A 17,072-nucleotide genomic window follows, 5' to 3' on the forward strand; every position below is an offset into this window, starting at 1 on the left:
ACGCTTGGGCTGTCCCATCTCTCCCAGCTTGTATACTCTCTTCACACATTTAATTTTCGTGTAAGCACAGATTCCTAACTAGCAAATTACTTACTGTGTATAGTGGACCATTCAGAGTGAGGCGGATTGTCCATGAAAATGCTGTACTGACTGAGACGATCAAGGGAAACAATCTCGAGGGCTTCATCACATTTCTAACATCAAATTATGGAAAAGGTAAGGATAGATCTAAAGTAGGCAATTTATGGTAGATAGTCAGTGTATTTATTTGTGGTGTGTAACGTTGTGCAGGGTCAAATCGAACATAACAATTTTCAGGCAGGATGTCAGGAAGTATGACGGACTAGACTGGTCGAACGAGTCATGAACAGAAGTCGACAGAGTGGTGTATGTACGTATTTTTTGTCATATGAATAAGGATCAAGCAGCAACGACGTGATGATCAATGAGTGGATAAAGATGGTAGATAGAGAAGCGACATGATAAATAGTAGTGGATAAAGGTGATATTTAAGGAGAGAAGCGATGTGAAGCAGTGTGATTAATAAAGAGAGATTCGACGTGATGAAACAGTGGTAAATAAAGGTGAGTACAACTAATAATGTGGAGATGTCTTAGAGGTATGTTACAGAGAGGCCTGTGTATGCTACAATCGAGATTGATGCGAATGGCGAAGGAAGACCAGGAAATGATGGAGTAATGGATGGACGGAGAGCCGAAATACGAATGAAGAGATGAGGACAACTGCACAACGCGAAAGGACATAAAGGGAGTATGAGATCCAGATGGTGAACGTTGTGGGATGCAGACGTAAGATGTAATATAAGTGTAAATCTAATTCTTACCATAACATTTGCTATATGAAAAAAATAATTTTTGTTGTTGTTGTTGTTGAAGCCTAGTACCAGTATAACTAATCAAAACGGTACCAAGTATGTGTACAGTTATTTTGCAGGATGAATAATTTGTGTATTTCTTGTTCTTAGATGAAATGTCGCAATTCTAAGTTGATATTTAGCAGGATGAATAATCGGTAAAGTGAATGCAGAGGTAATCCGATGGAGAGAGGTGCCAGAGTGAAAGGACGAATTCGGAGACTGGAAAGCTATCTCCGAAACAGCTTCATGTGTTGTGTGGTTGAGTATAAGGGAGCAAAGATATGGTATGTTGTCGTGAGTGTGGTGGTGTTAAGGTTAGCTGACTTCTAGACCTATTCTGTTAGTGTATTAATGGATTGAATGAGAAGGAAAATGTTATATCTGGTGAGTGAGAGGCATAGAGTAGTGTGATCAATGCGCACACTCCTGTAAAGGGGATGCTACCGATCCATAACTAAAACATTATTGTGCTTTATTGCTTGATTTGGATGAACCTCGATGGCAGGTCAGGATATGACATCATGTGGATGGTTCATACATATCCTAGAAATGTTGTTATATATAATAAAAAGGTAAAATATATAAAGAGATACTAATTTCAGTCTGTCACATGCACAAAGGTGCATTGTATGTTGTAGATTTAGAGTCATCAGTTTCTAAAATGTTTATTGTGTTAGGATGTTAAAGTAGTTTACTATTTAAGGTAGGTAATTGTGAGCTGTGTAGATGATTTCTTGTTTTTTTGTTAGAACACTTTCAATGGGTATTAATTTCAGTCTGTCACAAGCACAAAGGTTCACTGTATATTGTAGTTTTAGAATCAACAGTTTCTAATATTTTCACTGTGATAGGATGTTAGAGTAGTCTACTATTTGATATTGTAATTATGAGCTGTATAGATTGTTTCTTAGTCCTTTTTTTTTTTTTTTTTACACTTTCATGTTTTGTATGAGGGATGACAGGTACAATCAATAGCACAAGTGTGGGCTGTATATATAAAAGGGATAAATGTTGATGTTGTATGTGTAGAAAACTAGGGTGCGTGATTTTAAGTTTTTGTGAACAAAGATTCTTTTATTACCAATCTATCTAATAGATCATACATGTAATCAATGAGCATTTAAATACTGTAAGAATATCCTTTTGTCTGTAATGTTGCGAGATGCACGGAAGGGTCTGACTGACTGGGTGTCGTAGCGCTGAGGGGCTACACAGAACACGCCCGTACCACATAAGCCAAGCAGATGTCGGCAGCAGGACCGCGGCACTCCCCACTCCACTGCCAGTCGGGGTACGCTCCACGCGCCCGCTATAGCAGGTCAACGGCCTGGGGCGACACGCACGTACCACTGGCCATTCATAAGATCCGCCACCCTTACGACTGTGGAAAGTATCCTGCGGAGGCGACAGCGGGTGGTTTCTTCTGCTCATCGGTGCGCGTGGCAGCGCCATGGCAGAATGAACGACACGGGGTAGAGTCCGGCGGGCATTTGTTACCAGCAACTATTAACTAGTACTGGACTGCGGAGCCGTGAAACAAGACGACTGCTCGTATGTCTCCATAAGTTGGAAAGTGAAGGACTGGTGTTTCCATGTTGTGAGTGGTGGAAAAGATTTTGTCTTTAGCAGACAGGACGATTGTTTTGTTTTTTCTTGACCACTGAACGGTGGGATCCATAAACTTTTGGCAGTGACTTGTTAAGTGTGCTCTGTGAATTGCATGTGGGACTTTTGGTATACTTAAAGAGGACAGTTGTCGTTTGGTGATTAATTATTGTATGAACGCAAGAAACTAAAGTGGGACATTGACATTTGCGTCTGTAGTAGGAGACATTTCTTTAATTGGTGCAGGAATAAGTGCTGTTTGTTGGAACTTACGACTTTTCATTACACCATGAACTGAAAGGACAGAACCGTGGGTAATAGTAGTTGTAGGGCCATTTTTGGACGACCAGATTCGTGTGGATGGTACTCTGAGAGTGACTATGACATTTGTGTTTAATGTGAGATACAGTTTACTGTTCAGTGCGTGTTCAAAATGCCGATTTGAGTGACTTAAAGACTTTCGTCTGGGTAACCATGGGAGAGCTTTGACACCGAGACAGTGTTTCTAGGGAACCTGTCAGCCACTTTTTAGACCCCAAGAAAATCACAGAATGAAATGATTCCATGTGACTCGCAAGATAGAGAATAATGTATTTGTACTTGTAAATGTGTAAATTTTTTTATATGTTTCATTCCTGAAGGGACAGCAAGTGTAATTGTATTTCATTAACATTTGTGTTTAGAATAGTTAGTGTTTTTTTTGTTTGTTCTGGGTTATCAAATTCATGTAGCATGTTTACTAGAATATTTGGTATAATGATGCTTTAATTATTAGCCAGTGGCGTAATACTAACGTAGCGGCTCTTGTAGCGTTGATCAGTAAGGTTGCCACAGGGGACAAGGGTTTGCATTGCACAACATATATCGAAATTAACTGATGCATTTTGATGTCGTGGACAGTAATGATCTTGTTGGTGTGTTGACTGAAGCCACTTATTTGCATTATCACAGTGGTGATATTTCACATTAAAGTGTAACGAAGGCTAGTCGAAATGCAAGTTCTTGTTGTCCAAATGTGTAACAACAGAGAAATGAGCAGTAGAGTAAGATACGAGAGCTACTGGTGGATTCAAGCACTTAATGCTAACTATTTACTGCGTGTATTGATCAAAGTTGATGGACTGACTGGCTCAGCAGCAGGTATTTGTACTGGTGGACAAGGATAAGGTTAAACTCACAGTCGAGTAGTTGTGGCAATTGCTTAAGTGATGATAGTTAATTAGGTATGACATGATGTCTTAGACGAACTATATTACGTAACCAGTATGTAACTTGTGGTATATATCATTGTTTTTCTTCTCAGTTTTATTTCTCTGTAGGTTTGATGTATATTTTAGAGGAATGGTATTAAGCCTGACATTATACGTGGAACTAGTGTACGCAATTTTTTTCTTTTGTTGATTTTGTTTTGTATTTAGACATTGCTGTGTAAAAGATTATTACAACGCAATTTATGAATGTCAGATTACTTGCTCTGTGTTTGGATGGTGAGCTATTTAAAATTTCATGAGTACAATTAGTATTTTTTTTGTTTGTCATAGAATTAGTGAAGTCTGGATTACTCATATAAATAACGAAGATCCCAGTAACTAAGCAAATTTTTACTTCAACATTAATTTTTATTTGTATGATGCAATGTTTTATTTGTCATGTGGATTACTGTAAATTTGTATGTGTACGTTACTCCGGATTGTGGAGAGTACAATAATGCAACAACTGTGTCAATAATTTGGTAAAGTAACAGCATTTGGTCGTCTATTTGAGGTCACCAGGGGCTAAGGTCTCCTCCTGGTTATTTTAATGACTTGCTACGTTTGTTCTAATACAGTTTTCTTAAAAAAATATTTGGAACTACCCTCGCATTGCAAGGATAGTACTGTGCCATTTTTTCTGCATGGGTAGCCGGTGGTGAAAGGGTACAGTACCGCCCGACATTGAAAATAGGTACAACATACTTCATTATTTTTGACACAACAACACATTTTTTTGTAAAATAACTCAATTTTAATTAATACAGCAAAGCCGGATACCAGTGTGGGAAAGAATGACAATTTATTTATTTAATTGATCACATGTGCACTCCCACAAAGTAAATCCCTACATCCAGTTTGGTGAGATCTGTGAAATGAATGAATGTATGGTCGTCTGCTAACCGCAGATAGTGAGTGTGAATATATGATCATCTTTGAGTCGATCCTTGGGCCACCTTTGGTGGGACCAAAGAGATGAAATTTACCTGAGCTTTGAGCGCCTGAAATGTGGCTGACCTATACGGTAGCAAGGTGCTCCCCCACTTCAGTAGAGGTGCGAGAGGACCTAGAGAACGGCCATGTTTCAGCACTCTGCCGCTGGATCTTGTGCTGTTATGACCTGTTTTAGTTGTGCTCCGTAATGACGAAAGAGTGGAGACATGGTATGCATGTGGAATATTTAAGAGTAGTTTGAAATAATAATTTCTCTATTTCAGGAACTTTTGTGGGGAGAATTAAATGTCAGGCAGGTAATATTAATAGGATTGTAGTAATCTTCGGAAGTGACCAATGGTCACAATGAAACCACGTGTAGCAATAAGTTGAAATACTTCCGTGTGCTTAAGTTAAGCTGAATTACTAAGTGTGTGTACAATAAGTTGAAATATTTAAGAAATAGCGTGTGTACCATAAGTTGAAATATTTAAGAAATGGCGTATGCAGGACTTGAAATTAGAGACAAGTACTTCCACGTGGTGAGTACTGTGTGAGTCTCAAACTGTGTGTGAGACAAAAGATAGAGAGAAGTACTCGTCCATGGTATCAGTTGAGGACTCGAGTGTGTGATGAATATGTTCTTAATATTACTTTGCGTGATATGATTCCGTGTGACGCTAGATTCAAACTCTGAGAGAGAAGCAAGGTGAGTCGGCCGTCTATCCAGCAACGCCACTTGGCTTGCATTGCACAGGAAGACGTGCATATATCTCCAGAGTTCATAGTAGGAAAGTAGAATTACGAAGTGGGGCAGTGTCGTGTGAAACTGGGATAAATATTAATTAAAGTGGGATAGCTGAAAGTGATAATGTTGTGACTATTACCTGTGTAGTATTTCATATTGTAGTGTGGTGTATGTCATGTAATTTGGGTATGTGTGGTTTGCATGGGAGAGTAGCGAGGTAGTTTCAAAAGATTAGTGGGTTATGCTTGTTCCTTCTGTACCGCTCGGTCTGGAGGAAAGTTTCGTGATGATGATTGTGAGAGTCGAAGTGTGAGAAATAATAAAAGATCCACCATCCTATCCAGAAAGTGCACTGTAGCGTTAAATAATTACGAGACCATAATATAGAGATTCACCAATGTAAAGCCATGCCCACTGGGCGGAATTTCTCATGTGTTATTGTTGTAGGTTATAGAATTTGTGTGTTTAGGTTATAGAATTTATCGGAATAAATAAGATAGTGAAAAGAAAAAGATTGGTGGACTTTTCCTTCGAATTGTATGTTGTCATGATGTCCCGAATTTATAATGTGTGCGCCATTCATATTCAGTGCGGTGGCCACGTGTTGATAAAAGCCGTTAAATAAAAGACATAAAGAAAATGTGGTATTGCCAGTGCGTAGTGAACAGTCTGAGTTCTGTAAATCACTGATAGTCAGAAGTGCGTTTCCGTTGCGTAGTATTCATACAGGAGGATAATTTGTAACTTAATTGTGAGTACAAGAGTTCATGTCACTCGATAAATAAGAATGAATCCACTCGTTTGGCAGACCACTCATCTTGCAGGCCTGACTGCTTGATGCCACAGAATGAGCAAGGCATGTGGGTGCCTCTCAGCAGTTTTAATGGTCATTAGTGTATATTAGTTACAAGACAGAGCGCAAGGGGTAAAGTTTTCGTGTGTTTATGAGGCAGCTTCCAATAAATCGGTAGTTGTCTCGCAATGCAAACTATGCAAAAAGTTACCAAACACTCATTTGGGAACCTCGAGTACGTTAAGAAATATTTATAAACTGACCATCAGTTACCTCACTCCAGAAATATTCTGAAAGAGGACGAAGACTTAGTGGCTGACAAGTGTACGGAAATGTGTGTTAAGGACTTGGAGCCATTTAGCAGTACACAGGCTTTCTACATTTAGGGATAGCGTTGACTGAAACAACAGATAGATTTGGCTCAGAAGATGATACACACCACATTCTGGTACTATGAAAGGTAGTTTGAGGGCAGTTTCTTCTTTCAGACATTTATTTTTTCGATTAATTTAATATGAAAAACTAACTTTGTGTTTGCTAAAATGCATTTCAGTAACATAGAAAAAATTGTTTTGGCTAATTAGAATGAATTCAGCGAATCGCAATACACATGTTGGACAATGTAATTAAAATTGGGTTTAACTGGGATCATATCTGGCTGAAACACAGTAAAATTACAGAGACCAGACTTACAAAACCTTACTTTAGTTAGCACTGCAGTATACTAGGTTCTTGGGTGCAACGGATCGTGACCTTCACAGAGAGTTTTGATTACTAAAGAAAACACATATTAGAGGTGATCGATGGTGGTTCGAACTGAGAATAGTCAGTACTAGTCGAAAGAGGGTCATGTTGTAGTGAAAACCGTTGAAATGGATATAAATAAATAACCCCGAAACACGACTAAAAAAAAAAAAGGACAAAATGCACCATCTACTAACTTTCAGTGACTCAGTAATGAAACGCCCGCTAAATCAAGCAGGGCTAACAGCTCATTAGGATTGTGGAAAGGGCCAAGGGAGTTGCGGTCGGATTCATTTCACAATTGTAATTTATTATCATTTAGTTCAAAAATACACTTTTGAAAGAATTAAATTTGCTTCGCGGCTGAAGGCCTCCAGACACATGCTTTAGAATTTGTTCAATTTTGAAAAGACATGACACACAGTTAAATACATATATGAGATCAGCATGCGGAGCGGCTGAAGGCCGCCAGGTTAAAAAAAAAAAATGGTTCAAATGGCTCTGAGCACCATGGGACTCAACTGCTGTGATCATAAGTCCCCTAGAACTTAGAACTACTTAAACCTAACTAACCTAAGGTCATCACACACATCCATGTCCGAGGCAGGATTCGAACCTGCGACCGGAGCAGTCGCCTGGTTCCAGACTGTAGCGCCTAGAACCGCTCGGCCACCGCGGCCGGCGAGAATTCAAGGCCCCAAAAAAATTTCAAGTATCACTATCACCAAACAAACGCGTATGTGAACTGAACTGCCAAAACTACACACCATGTTGGGCAGCAACAACAGGTGAGGAAAAGACACTGCCACAAAACTACCTTAGCGGCCAGGGCATGTAACCAGAATACTAACGGCCACAATGCAGAAAATTCCACTGGTTCACTTAACTACAAAACAAGATAACACTGTTAACTTCACCCAAAATGAACACTGCCTGAATTTACGTTAGCAACCAGGGCAGGTAACCAGAACACTAACGGCCACAAGGCAGAAAATTCCGCTGGTGCACTTGACTATGGATAAATTAATTTGATCAATTCCACCTGACGGCTGCTATCTCGAACACTTCACTCGTTGTTGCTCACAGGAAAACCTCCACAACAGCAACGCCGGAACCAACAAGGTAGTGCTAAAATCCACTCAACCCCCACGTCCTGGGACGGCGAGCGGCGATGCTCGTACCTATCAGACAGCTCCAGCCAGACTCCGACACTGCGCAGAGACCCCCAACTGCCCAGTCGACCACGCCGCACGAAGATGTCCTCGGACGAACCGACCGACCAACAATCCACCATAAGTCAGACCCAGCTTAAGTGATGCGTGGCGGCAACAGTCGGGCGGGCGATGTCCACGCAGGGCTCACTGCTGCTGCAAGCCGGCGACTGGCTGGCCCGAACTGCCGCCGTGAACTCTCCTCCTCGCACGTTCCGACTTGCTCCGCGACTGATGACAACCGGGAAGTCATAGCAGCCGAGGAAAGATCCTATCAGAGGAGATGTATCGATACGCGCTACCAGCGCCGATGACTTTCAGGCAAAACAGCAACTCAGTAACGCCAGTAATTTAAATCAATGTGGTGAGATGGAAATACGTTAAAACAGGGTGTAAAATACCAAATGGTTAGACGCCGAGCCATGCACTGCTCAAATATGAATATATATATATCATTGAGCCTCGTCTTGTGACACTAAGATAAAAAAAGGCTTTTCGGCAACTTCGGAACCGTACTCGTAACACTACGATGAAAGCGCAGAAACACTTTTTTACGTAGAGCAGCACAGTGGGAGCGCGGGCAGGCACGCAGAATTCCTGTAGCCTGGCTGTGTTACACGCAGGTCGGCCGGGATGGAAGTAAAGCAGCCCGTCCGTTCAGCAGCAGCTTGCCTGCCTGGCTAACAGGCAAGCATGGGCAGGTTGAAAGCGGAATGTGCACGCCACTGCTACACCAACACGCCCGAAAACATGCCTACGAACTGTGTGTAAGAAATACACCGAAGCGCCAAACAAACTGGTATAGGCATGCGTATTCAAATACAGAGATATGGAAACAAGCAGAATATGGCGCTGCGGTCGGCAACGTCTATATGACAAGTGTCCGTCAGATCGGTTACTGCTGCTACAACGGCAGTGAAACCTGGTAGGCAAGGGAAGGCAGCATTCGGTTACGATTGTGGACGAGGCCTTTTACAGTTACACACAATTGTTTTAAACCAGTAATTCCAGACTCAACAATAAATGAAAAATTACCACACGTTATTAATGAAGGAATAAACAACTGCGTAAATAACGTGCCGGGACCCGGAAAAAAAAACGACGTCGCCCCAAAGATAGGGCAACAGTTACTACATATCGATAACCGCCGCTGCTGCCATTAGCGGACAGGCAACGCTTGCGAAACCGAGTGGCGCCAGTCAACACCGGAAGGAGACAAACAACCGCAACCGTGCCAACTAAACGATACCGCCTGGCCTCCAACAGAGGGCGGAAACCTACAAACAGCACCAGCAGCACGGCTCAGCCAGCCTATCAAGATTTAAGTGAGTTTGAACGTGGCGTTACAGGCGGCGCACGAGCGATGGGACACAGCATCTCCGAGGTGCGATGAGGTGCGGATTTTCCCGTATCATCATTTCACGACTGTACCGTCAAGTCGGGAATCCGGTAAAACATCAAATTTCCGACATCGCTGCGGTCGGAAAAAGGTCCTGCAACTACGAGATCAATGACTACTGCTCGTTCAACGTGACGGGAGTGCAACCCTTCCTCAAATTGGTGCAGATTTCATGCTCGGCCATCAACGAGTGTAATCGTGCGAACCATTCAACGAAAAATCCTCGATATGGGCTTTCGGGGCCGAAGGCCCACTCGTGTACTCTTGATGACTGCACAACACAAAGCTTCATCCCTCGCCTGGGCCCGTCAACACTGAGCTTGGACTGTTGACGACTGGAAACATGGTGCCTGGTCGGACGAGAATCGTTTAAAATTGTATCGAGCAGATGGACGTGTACGATTATGGAGACAACCTGAGGAATTAATGGAGGCTCAGCATCGGTCTGGAACGTGAGCAGTTGGAGTGATATGTTACCCCTGATACGTCTCGTACGAGTCTGACAGGTGACACGTAAGTAAGCATTCTGTCTGATCACCTGCATCCATTAATGTCGACTTGGGCAATTCCACCAGGACGATGCTACACTCCACACGTCCAGGATTGCTAGAGAGTGGCTCCAGGAACACTCTTCTGAGTTTAAACTCTTCCTCTGGCCAGCAAGCTGCTCAGACACGAACATTACGGAGCATATCTAGGATGCCTTGCAACGTGCTGTTCTGAGGACATATCCGCCAACTCGCCTCTTACGGTTTTACGGACAGCCCTGCAGGATTCATGGCGTCAGTTCCCTGCAGCACTACTTGAGACATTAGTCGAGTCCATGCGGCACTTCTGCGTGCTCGCGGGGTACCTACACGATATTCGGCAGGTGTACCAGTTTCTTTGGCTCTTCAGTGTGCATGCCACTTTTGAAAGAGGTGTTCCTATACTAATGATGTAATTACATGCAAAATCAGCAGGGTGCTTACGGGCAAATCTTAAATAACACTCTCCTCACGTAAGTTTTGGAGTCGAACTGTATTGGCGACAAAAACTGCGTTCTGCGCGTCTGATATGCTCACTCCCGTCTACGATGCTCATCCCACTTTCACCTGACACAGTGTAGGAGGGAGAAGGAGACTGGAGGACACGTTTACTGGGGGGTGCAGCTCGCGCAGGGCGCACATTGCCGCCACGCCTCCTGTACCGGCACGGCGCAGCTTGTTGCCACTCGAGCGCCGCCTGTCTTGTCGACCTGCCTCGTTCTGTTCCCCTGCAGTGACTGTTTTTGCCAGCGCTGTTTTGTTCTTGTTTCGTTTTTTATGATGTCAAGTTTAAGTGAGTAATGTCCAGTTGTGAAATTTTATTTTCACAACGTAAAAATGATGCTGAAATTGTTTTGATGTTGAAAGCAGATTGTCAAGACGACGCTGTGCGAAGAACTCAAGTGTACGATTAGTTTCCTCGACTTAAAAATGGCGACATGTCGACTGATGACAAACCTCGTTCTGAACGTCCATCAGCTGCCCGAATAGACGAAAATATTGGAAAAATTCCAGGGCTTGTGTTCACAGACCATTGAGGACAGTTGATCAATTGTCAGAGATTAGTCGCTTATCTTGGAGCTCGGTTCAGCGAATTTTAACGGAAGATTTAGGAATGAAAAGGTTTGCTGCCAATTTGTTCCTCAGGTTCTGACTGACAACCAAAAGAAACATCGAATTGAGACATGTCGTGCTTTGAAACGACAACTTGAAACTGATCCACATTTTCTGTCATTGCTCGTGATCAGTGATGGTGCTACGGACGGGACCCAAAAACAAAGCAGCAGACGTCATCATCACCCAGTCCAAAAAATGTCGAGTCCAATCAAACATCAACATCATTTGCTTTTTTGATGTCAAGGATGTAGTTCATTCAGAGTTCGTTCCCCCATGTCAGACCATTTATTTGGAAGTTTTAAGAAGATTGCGCAACAGTATTCGCCAAAAGACCCGATTTGTGGCAGACAGGAGACTGGTTGTTCCATCACGACAACGCATCCGCACACACAGCCATCTCTGGTAGGCAGGGTTTGCCTAAAAATGGCACTGTTCCGCTGCCACACGCACTTTACTGTCTGACCTGGCTCCGAGCGACATTTTCTCATTTCCACCCATGAAAAGGGGCACGAAAGGACACCGACTTGACAACTCTGAAGAAGTCGAGAAAAATAAGGAGGGAGGAGCTACCAGCCGTTTCTAAAGATGATTAGAACTATAGACAAATGTATTAGTTCCAATGGAGTGTATTTTGAAGGGTGTTTTGTAAACAATTTGAAAATACGTAGCTTTTAAAAATAATTCCGGTCGTTTTGGGTACCCCTTCGTATATCTTCTATTAAAGAGCCTAGACGTACGCGCTGGTTTTCAGAAGATTACGTATACATCTAGTGGGACCGGCTAAGTTATTTCACGTATTTTAAATAGTTGTCCCTAGATGTTACAGAGTTCGTACATTCAGGACTGGCGGAGGAAATTAATCTCATTATCTGTACGATGGAGTACAAGTGAGTAGCTACGGAGGCACGCGTGATGGAATCCACCACATTCCCTCCTCCGCCAGGCCCGGGAGACTTGTGACCTGGAAGAATTTGGAAGCGGCTGCCGGCTAGAAGGCTGCAACTCGGCCGTCTCTCGCAGATTTTATTGTGCGACTAAAGGGAGTAATGTTACGAAGTTCTCTTCTGCTTGAGAAGTTCTTCGGGTATTTATAAAGCAAATGTCGGCTTTCCCCCTTTTCCTTTCTGATTCAAAAAAGTGTTTGGCGTCGCAATGCTAGGAGGTATTTCTTTAATTCTTGAAACTTCCACGCAAGCGCGTCCGGTTTTATCTGTTCTTGTGGTCACACAGAAAGCAAATGTAAATACTTGCTCACTAAAAAGCTTACGTACTCTATCTCTTTTCCCTTTCACGATTAACTGTCAAGTGATTTTTTGAGAAGTCATGGGATCTGTGGCAGAAGGAAACCGAGGAGCCGCCTTGTAAGGATTTAAGTGTCTGCGAAGCTAACATGTCTCGTTTGGAAGTTTTCTTATAAGAAAACCTCGGGCGTAAACAATGCCAAGAGAGTAGTTGGTTGTTCTGCGAAATTATGCAGTAAAGTTTCAACAAACTATCATGAAAAAGATTCTTTAAATACACGCAATATGATTTTTTTAAATTCTGATATGTGATTCTTTTTAAATATATCTAATGATATGTTTTTAAAATTGTAAATTCTACTAAAAATTTTATTCTTGAAAATTCATCAATGTGTCCTTAACATTATTTGTGTACTTAACATGATTCAGCATTGACTTACCACTGTTTGTTTGCTGGGCGAGTTAATGAAACTTGACTGCGAAATCCCTCAAAAATAAAAATTTAAAACATCCGAACTGTTTCAGTTTTTGATACGAAGATTTCCATTTACAATTTTTGCCATAATAAAGATAACAGCTCCAAAAATTAATCTGTCATTTTGCACAATACAAAATCAATTTCAGCGAGCGTCTCACTATACCACTTAAGCAACGTTAAGGACGGCCCTTAACAGCTCTACCACCACACTGTCACGTAAACTATGGTAAGGTACACAACATTGTTTACTTGCTTAAGTGACAATTCATGTTTACCTGATGAGCAACATCTAATGAAGCGCATTTGCATTGAAAAGCATATTCAGGTTACAAGTTATATAGGTTAAATACAGACCTTTGCGATCGAAGTGAAAGCGTTATTAATACCAAACGCGTTTCGCTTTATTCTAAAGCATCTTTGGTAGTCGACGTTTCGTGTGGTTCTTTCGCTACTTCATGCGAAGGCCTCCAGTAAATGCTTGACTGGGCATCGTTTATACAAACATTAAAAAAAAAAAAATTGTATCATCTCCGTTCCGAGAGTTTCGGTACCTGTACAGAAAACTGGAATAGAGATGAACATAAACATCATTTCCGACCTTTTTATTGCTCATGAAATCCACACATTGCATGTTGTAGCATCATACAGCGAGACCTTCAGAGGTGGTGGTCCAGATATCTGTACACACCGGTACCTCTAATACCCAGTAGCACGTCCTCTTTCACTGGTGCATGCCTGTATTCGTCGTGGCATACTATCCACAACTTCATCAAGGTCACTGTTGGTCCAGATTGCCCCACTCCTCAACGGCGATTCGGCATAGATCCCTCAGTGGTTGGTGGGTCACGTCGTCCATAAACAGCTCTTTTCAATCCATCCCAGACTTGTTCGATAGGGTTCATGTCTGGAGATCATGCTGGCCTCTCTAGTCGAGCAATGTCGTTATCCTGAAGGAAGTCATTCACAAGATGTGCACGATGGGGGCGCGAATTGTCGTCCATGATGCCGACTGCCTCCAATATGCTGCCGACATGGTTGCACTATCGGTCGGAGGATGGCATTCACGATCGTACATCCGTTACGGCGCCTTCCATGACCACCAGCGGCGTACGTCGGCCACACATAATGCCACCCAAAGACGGCTGGACACTTTCCTTGTTGAGAGTCCTTCCTGGCACAAAGTGACAATGCGGACGCGATCGAACCGTGGTATTGACCGTCTTGAAATGGCTGAACTACAGACAACACGAGCCATGTACCTCCTTCCTCGTGGAATGACTGGAACTGATCGGCTGTCGGACCCCCTCCGTCTAATAGGTGCTGCTCATGCATGGTTGTTTACATATCTGGGCGTGTTTAGTGACATCTCCGAACAGTCAAAGGGACTTTGTCTGTAATGCAATACCCACAGTCAACATCTATCTTCAGGAGTTCTGGGAACCGAGGTGACGCAAAACTTTTTTTGATGTGTGTATGTTGTATTCTTTATTTCTCGGCCTATTTTGTCGCAATTCGAGATATACTAGTTGCATAGGTTAAATACCGGAAAAAGAGGCCGAAAAACAAAGAAGACAACATATATATTTAGGATCTTCGTCTGAGTCGTAGTCATCCACATCATCCACAGATCCGAAAAAATTGTCTCTGAAAAGCATTTTCTTGGCACGAATACCGCATGCATTACTGCTTATGGATGCCATGTTTTTGCCACTTAACACTGTTTGCACGCATCCTGAAAACATTGACATTAGCGAGAATCTGAAATTTGGGACAGGGTTCCCATACCTAGGTTTATCGTTGAACTATCATGAATAAAGCACGTCATCTGCTATGTGTTAGATGCAATAACTCTGTTTCTCATCGACTGTCCTTTGTTTACAGCCGTGATCTTCGTGTATATACTGGCGTATTAAAAAAAGAGAATATGCAGTTTAAGTGATGCACCGCCTTGAAGATCTCCCCAATCTAATCATTTTTATATCGTTTTTTGATGAAATGGTCAGGAAATGTGACATCGGTAGCTACACAATAATGCCACTTAATGAACTGTACACTGAATTCATACTGAGCTGCATTCAACTTGTGGTATTCCAAGATATTAAAAAGAAAATAAAACTCTCAAGGACTCAGGCACAATACACTAAAAAAAAGAAACTTTCTACCAGAGCCATACTGTAGTGATCCTACTCCTCTTGTAGAACTGTTGAAAAAGTCCTTCCCCCTTTCATCTTTTCACAACATTGTATTTCTACAATTTGCTCTACGCAGGTATAGCAAATATTATAATTTAGTAAGTAGGTTGAATAAAAACAAGGAATTATAGAAAAATGTTACTTAAATGATTTATATGAATGAAAAATATTGTACAAAACAAACGATAGGTATGTTGTTGCGGTCTTCAGTCCAGACACTAGTTGAATACAGCTCTCGATGCTTCTTCGTCTCCGAGTAACTACTGCAACCTACGTCCATCACTTGGTCTCCCTCTACGATTTTTAGCCTCCACGCTTCCCTCCAGTACTAAATTGGTGATCCCTCGATGCCTCAGAACGTGTCCTACCAACGGATCCTTTCTTCGAGTCAAGTTGTGCCACAAATTCCTCTTCTCCACAATTATATTCAGTATCTCATCATTAGTTACGTGATCTACCCATCTAATCTTCAGCATTTTTCTGTAACCTGTTTCGATACCTTCTATTCTTGTCTAAACTATTTCTCGTCCCTATTTCACTTCCATTCATGGCTACATTCCATACCAATACTTTCAGAAACGACTTCCTGACACTTAAATCTATATTCGATGTTAACAAATTTCTCTTCATGAGAAACGCTTTCCTTGCCATTGCCAGTCTACATTTTATATCCTCTCTACTTCGACCATCATCAGTTATTTTACTCCCTAAATAGCAAAACTCCTTTACTACTTTAAGTGTCCCATTTCCTAATCTAATTCCCTCAGCATCACCCGACTTAATCTGACTACATTCCATTATCCTCGTTTTGCTTTTGTTGATGTTCATCTTATATCCTCCTTTCAAGACACTGTCCATTCCGTTCAGCTGCTCTTCCAAGTCCTTTGCTGTCTCTGGCAGTATTACAATGTCATCGGCGAACCTTAAAGCTTTTATTTCTTCTCCATGGAGTTTAATTCCTACTCCAAAATTTTCTTTTCTTTCCTTTACTACTTGATCAATATACAGATTGAATAACGTCGGGGATAAGCTACAATCCTGTCTCACTCCCTTCTCAACCATTGCTTCCCTTTCGTGCACCTCGACTCTTATAACTTCAATTTGGTTTCTGTACAAATTTTAAGTAGCCTTTCGCTCCCTGTATTTTAACCTCTCCACCTTCACAATTTGAAAGATAACATTCCAGTCCGTATTGCCAAAAACTTTCTCTAAGTCTACAAATGCTATAAACGTAGGTTTGCCTTTCATTAATCTATCTTCTAAGACATGTCGTAGGGTCAGTACTGCCTCACGTGTTCCACCATTACTACGGAATACAAACTGATCTTCCCCGAGGTCGGCTTCAACAAATTTTTCCTTTCGTCTGTGAAAAAGTCGCGTTAGTATTTTGCAGCAGTGAATTATTAAACTGAGAATTTTGTAATTTTTACACTTTCAACACCTGTTTTCTTTGGGATTGGAATTATTATACTCTTCTTGAAGTCTCAGGGTATTTCACCTGTCTCATACATCTTGCTCACCAGATGGTAGAGTTTTGTCATGGCTAGCTCTCCCGAGGCTATCAGTAGTTCTAATGGAATGTTGTCTACCATCGGCGCCAAATTTCGGCTTAGGTCTTTCAGTGCTTTATTAAATTCTTCACGCAGTATCATATCTCCCATTTCGTCTTCATGTACGTCTCTCTTCAATTTCCATAATATTGCCCTCAAGAACATCGCCCTTGTATAGAGCTTCTATGTACTCCTTCCATTTTTCTGCTTCCTCTTCTTTGCTTACAACTGGTTTTCCATCTGAGCTCTTTATACTCATACAGGTGGTTCTGTTTATTTCCAAATGTGTCTTTAGTTTTCCTGTAGGCAGTATCTATCTTACCCCTAGTGATATATGCCTGACCATCCTTATATTTGTCTTCTAGCCATCCTTCCTTAGCCTTTTTGCACTTCCTGTCGATCTCATTT

The sequence above is a fragment of the Schistocerca americana genome, chromosome 8 (assembly GCF_021461395.2).
Source record: "Schistocerca americana isolate TAMUIC-IGC-003095 chromosome 8, iqSchAmer2.1, whole genome shotgun sequence".
Classification (NCBI taxonomy): Eukaryota; Metazoa; Arthropoda; class Insecta; order Orthoptera; family Acrididae; genus Schistocerca; species Schistocerca americana.